Here is a 6,500-nt window from a genome sequence, read left to right as displayed (position 1 = left end):
AAGTTGCTAATCAGCTTAAGGAGATTTTGGGCTGAGACAATGGGGTTTTCTAGATATACAATCATGTCATCTGCAAACAGGGACAATTTGACTTCCTCTTTTCCTAATTGAATACCCTTTAGTTCCTTCTCCTGCCTGATTGCTCTGGCCAGAACTTCCAGCACTATGTTGAATAGGAGCAGTGAGAGAGGGCATCCCTGTCTTGTGCCAGTTTTCAGAGGGAATGCTTCCAGTTTTTGCCCATTCAGTATGATATTGGCTGTGGGTTTGTCGTAGATAGCTCTTATTATTTTGAGATACAAATAGAAGAACATTCCATGCTCACGGGTTGGAAGAATCAATATCGTGAAAATGGCCATACTGCCCAAGGTAATTTATAGATTCAATGCCATCCCCATCAAGCTACCAATGACTTTCTTCACAGAACTGGAAAAAACTACTTTAAAGTTCACATGGAACCAAAAAAGAGCCCGCATTGCCAAGTCAATCCTCAGCCAAAAGAACAAAGCTGGAGGCATCATGCTACCTGACTTCAAACTATACTACAAGGCTACAGTAACCAAAACAGCATGGTACTGGTACCACAACAGAGACATAGATCAATGGAACAGAACAGAGCCCTCAGAAATGATGCTGCATATCTACAACTATCTGATCTTTGACAAACCTGACAAAAACAAGAAACGGGGAAAGGATTCCCTATTTAATAAATGGTGCTGGGAAAACTGGCTAGCCATATGTAGAAAGCTGAAACTGGATCCCTTCCTTACACCTTATACAAAAACTAATTCAAGATGGATTAAAGACTTAAATGTTAGACCTAAAACCATTAAAATCCTACAAGAAAACCTAGGCAATACCATTCAGGACATAGGCATGGGAAAGGACTTCATGTCTAAAACACCAAAAGCAATGGCAACAAAAGCCAAAATTGACAAATGGGATCTAATTAAACTAAAGAGCTTCTGCACAGCAAAAGAAACTACCATCAGAGTGAACAGGCAACCTACAGAATGGGAGAAAATTTTCACAACCTACTCATCTGACAAAGGGCTAATATCCAGAATCTACAATGAACTCAAACAAATTTACAAGAAAAAAACAAACAACCCCATCAAAAAGTGGGCAAAGGACATGAACAGACACTTCTCAAAAGAAGACATTTATGCAGCCAAAAAACACATGAAAAATTGCTCATCATCACTGGCCATCAGAGAAATGCAAATCAAAACCACAGTGAGATACCATCTCACACCAGTTAGAATGGCCATCATTAAAAAAGCAGGAAACAACAGGTGCTGGAGAGGATGTGGAGAAATAGGAACACTTTTACACTGTTGGTGGGACTGTAAACTAGTTCAACCATTGTGGAAGTCAGTGTGGCGATTCCTCAGGGATCTAGAACTAGAAATACCATTTGACCCAGCCATCCCATTACTGGGTATATACCCAAAGGACTATAAATCATGCTGCTATAAAGACACATGCACACGTATGTTTATTGCGGCACTATTCACAATAGCAAAGAGTTGGAACCAACCCAAATGTCCAACAACGATAGACTGGATTAAGAAAATGTGGCACATATACACCATGGAATACTATGCAGCCATAGAAAATGATGAGTTCATGTCCTTTGTAGGGACATGGATGAAACTGGAAAACATCATTCTCAGTAAACTATCGCAAGGACAAAAAACCAAACACCGCATGTTCTCACTCATAGGTGGGAATTGAACAATGAGAACTCATGGACACAGGAAGGGGAACATCACACTCCAGGGACTGTTGTGGGGTTGGGGGAGGGGGGCGGGACAGCATTAGGAGATATACCTAATGCTAAATGACGAGTTAATGGGTGCAGGAAATCAACATGGCACATGGATACATATGTAACAAACCTGCACATTGTGCACATGTACCCTAAAACCTAAAGTATAATAAAAAAAATAAAATAAAATAGAAATAAAAATAAAAAAATTGCAGCTACCATCATACTTAATAGTGCAAGACTGAAACCTTACCCTCCAATATTAAGAACAAAACAATCATGTCTATTCTTGCTACTTCTATTCAACATTGTATGAAAAGTTCTAATTTACACCAGCATGGGCAAGAAAAAGTAAAAAAGTAAATAACAGGGATCTTTCACCTCCCCGATTAGCTGTATTCCTAGGGTGTGTGTGTGTGCACGTGTGTGTGTGTGTGTGTACGTGTGTGTGTGTGTGTGTGTGTGTGTCTATTGTGAATGGGATTGTATTCTTGATTTGGCTTTCAATTTGGATGTCACTGATGTGTAGAAATGTGACTAATTTAACCAAAACAGCATGGTAATGGTACCAAAACAAACACATATAACAATGGAACAGAATAGAGACCTCAGAAACAAGACCACATATCTACAACCATCTGATCTTTGACAAAGCTGACAAAGCAATGGGGAAAGGATTTCCTATTTAATAAATGGTACTGGGAAAACTGGCTAGCCATATGGAGAAAATTGAAACTGGACCTTTCCCCTATACCTGAAACAAAAATTAACTCAAGATGGATTAAAGACATAAATGTAAAACCCCAAAGGATAAAAACCCTAGAAGAGTGTATCTAGGCAATACCATTCAAGACATAGAGGAAACAAAAGCAAAAATGGACAAATGTGACCTAATTAAACTGAAGAGCATCTGCACACCAAAAGAAACTACCATCGGAGTGAATAGACAACCTACAGAATGAATGAAAATTTTTGCAATCTCTATCTGACAAAGGTCTAATATCCATAATCTACGAGGAACTCACGCAAATTTATAACAAAAATCAAATGACTCAATCAAAAAGTGGGCAAAAGACATGAACAGACATTTCTCAAAAGAAGACATTTATGTGGCCAACAAACATATGAAAAAAAAACCCAACATCACTGGTCATTAGAGAAATGCAAACCAAAGCCACAATGAGATACCATCTCATGCCAGTCAGAATGGACATGAAATCAACCCAAATGCTCATCAATGATAGACTGGATAAAAAAATGTGGTACATACGCACCATGGAAATACTATGCAGCCATAAAAAGGAACAAGATCATGTCCTTTGCAGGAACATGGATGAAGCTGGAAGCCATTATCCTTAGCAAACTAACACAGGAACACAAAACCAAACACCTTATGTTCTCACACATAAGTAGGGGCTGAACAATGAGAACACATGGACACAGGGAGGGAAACAACACACACCAGGGCCTATGGGGGTCAAGGGGAGGGAGAACATCAGGATAAATAGCTAATGCATGCTGAGCTTAATACCTAGGTGATGGGTCAATAGGTGCAGCAAACCACCATGGAACACATTTACCTGTGTAACAAACCTGCACGTCTTGCACATGTATCCTGGAAATTAAAATATTTCTAAAAAAAGAAATGTGACTAATTTTTGCACATTGATTTTGTATGCTGAATCTTTGCTGAAGATGTTTATCAAATCCAGAAGCCTTTGTGTAGAGACTATGGGGTTTGCTGGGCATATAATCATATTGTCTGCAAAGAGAGATAGCCTGACTTTCTCTCTTCCTATTTGGATGCCTTTCATTTATTTCTCTTTCCCGATTACCCTGGCTAGGACCTCCAGGACTATGTTGAATAGAAGTGGTGAGAATGTGCATCCCTGTCTTTTTCCAGTTCTCATTGGAAAAGTTTCCAGCTTTTGCCCATTCAAAATGATGTTGGCTATGGATTTATCATGCATTGTTTTTATTATTTTGAGGTATGTTCCTTTGATGACTAGTTTGTTGGGGGCTTTTAACATGAAGGAATATTGAATTTTATCAAAAGCCTTTTCTGTGTCAATTGAGATGATCATGTGGTTTTTGTTTTTTGTTCTGTTTATCTGATGAATCACATATACTGATCTGCAGATGTAGAACAAATATTGTATCCCAGCAATAAAGCCTACATGATCATGGTAGATTAGCTTTTTGATGTGCTGTTGGATTTGCTTTTGTGTTTTTTTTTTAAGATGTTTACATCAATGTACTTCAAAGATATTGGACTAAATTACAAACTACTGGTGAAAGAAATCACAAACAATAGAAACAAGTGGACAAACATTCCATGCTAAGAGAGAGAAAGAATCAATATTGTTAAAATGGCCATACTGCTAAAAATAATTTACAGATTCAATGCTATTTGTATCAAACTACTAATGACATTTTTCACAGAATTAGAAAAAAAAAAACTACTCATATTCTTATGGAACCAAAAAAGAGCCAGAATAGCCACAGCAATCCTATGCAAAAAGAACGGACAGAAGCATCACACTACCTGACTTCAAACTATACTACAAGGCTACAGTAACCAAAACAGCATGGTACTAGTACAAATAAAAGACACGTGGACCAATGGAACAGAGTAGAGCACCCATAAATAAAGCTGCACCCCTATAAACATCGAATCTTTGACAAAGTCAACAGTAACAAGAAATGGAGAAAGGGCACCCTGTTCAATAAATGTGCTGGGATAACTCACCAGCCATATGCAGAATATTGAAACTGGACTCCTTCATTACACCATATACAAAAATCAACTCAAGAAGGATTAATGACTTAAATGTAAAAACTGAAACTCTAAAAACCCTAGGACACAAGCCTAGGAAATATCATTTGGTACATAAGCCCTGGAAATGATTTCATTGCGAAAACTCCAAAAGCAATAGGAACAAAAATAAAAATTGACAAGTGGGACCTCATTAAACTAAAGAGCTTCAGTACAGCTAAAGAAACTATCAACAGAATAAAAAGACAACCTGTAGAATGAGACAAAATATTTGCAAACTGTGCATCTGTCAAAGATCTAATATCAAGCATCTATTAGAAACATAAACAAATTAACAAGCAAAATACAAACATCCCCATTTAAAAATGGGCATAGGACATGAACAGGCACTTTTCAAAAGAAGACATACACATATCCAACAAGCATATGAAGAAATTCTCAATATCACTAATCATTAGAGAAATGCAAATCAAAACCACAAAGACATACTATCTCACACCAGTCATACTATCTCACACCAGTCAGAATGGCTATTATTAAAATGTCAAAAAATTACAGATGCTCATTAAGTTGCAAAGAAAGGAGAATGATTATATATTGCTGGTGGGAATGTAAATTAGTTTAGGCATTGTGTACAAAACTTTGAAAATTTCTAAAAGAATTTAAAACAGGACTACAATTCAACCCAACAATCCCATTACTGGGTATATATCCAAATGAATATACATTGTTCTACCATAAAGATACATGCACTTGTATGTTAATAACAGCACTATTCACAATAGAAAACAGATGGAATCAACCTAGATGTCCATCAATGAGTGTATATGTACACCACGGAACACTATGCAGCCATAAAACAAAGTGAAATCATGCCATTTGCAGCAAGAATGGAGCTGGAGACCATTTTATACTAAGCAAATTAACACAGAAACAGAAATCCAAATACCGCATGTTCTCACTTATAAGTGGGAGCTAAACCTTTTATACACATGGACACAAAGAAGGGAATTACAGACACTGGGGCCTAGTTATGGGTGGATAGTGGAATGAGGGTGAAACCCCGTTTCTACTAAAACTACAAAAATTAGCTGGGCATGGTGGCATGCACCTGTAGTCCCAGCTACTTGGGAGGCTGAGGCAGGAGAATCGCTTAAACTCAGGAGATGGAGGTTGCAGTAAGCTGAGATTGTGCCACTGCACTCCAGCCTGGCGACAGAGCAATTCTGTCTAAAAAAAAAAAAAAGAAAAGACTTGGAAAGAAAATAAAGAATGGTATTGAAAACCAAAAAATAAAAAATAGGTATAGAAATTAGAAAGGAAGAAATAAAACTATCTGTATTTGTACATGATGTAATCTTTTATCAGGAAAATCCCAGAGAATTCACAAGGAAGCTATTAGAATTAATAATATACAAGTTCACATGTTGCAACTCCTTTAAAATTTGTCTAGCTGGTTTTCAGGTTTTTACCAGAAAACTCATGAAAATGCACACATGCACACACACACACACGAGTTTACCAAAATTTCATAATACAAAAGCAAAATACAATAGTAAATTTTATTTTGATACACTAGAAAAGAACATTCTGAAAAGAAAATTAAGAACACAATTTCATTTACAATAGCATCAAAAGGAACAAAATACTTAGGAATATGTTAAAGGAATTGTAAAACACATACCGAATATTACAAAATATAGTAAAAAGAAATAAAAGAACATCTGTACAAATGGAAAGACATCTACTGTTCATAAATTGGAAGATTGGTAACAATGATAAAATGACAATGCTCCTTAAGTGATCTATGGATTAAATTAAATCCCTACGAGGGGTGAAGGAGAGAAAATAAATGGGGAGAGTGCTGATAAGTACAAGGGTTCATTTTTGTGCTAATGAAAAGTGTTCCAGAATTAAAACTATGCAGTTATTTTTAAAACCACTAAATTATAA

The 6,500-nt window shown here is 36.7% G+C and overlaps 1 non-coding gene across 1 annotated transcript; it reads left to right on the top strand.

The window, feature by feature from the left end:
• Positions 1-5,969: 5,969 nt before the first annotated feature.
• On the top strand, positions 5,970-6,031 carry LOC115833429. The gene has a single exon (XR_004028861.1). It is a non-coding gene; the product is annotated as a U7 small nuclear RNA (small nuclear RNA).
• The last annotated feature ends 469 nt before the right edge of the window (positions 6,032-6,500 follow it).

The sequence above is a fragment of the Nomascus leucogenys genome, chromosome X (assembly GCF_006542625.1).
Source record: "Nomascus leucogenys isolate Asia chromosome X, Asia_NLE_v1, whole genome shotgun sequence".
Lineage (NCBI taxonomy): Eukaryota > Metazoa > Chordata > Mammalia > Primates > Hylobatidae > Nomascus > Nomascus leucogenys.
The sequence above is the reverse complement of the archived record's forward strand: the minus strand, read 5'-3'. Positions and strand labels throughout refer to the sequence as shown.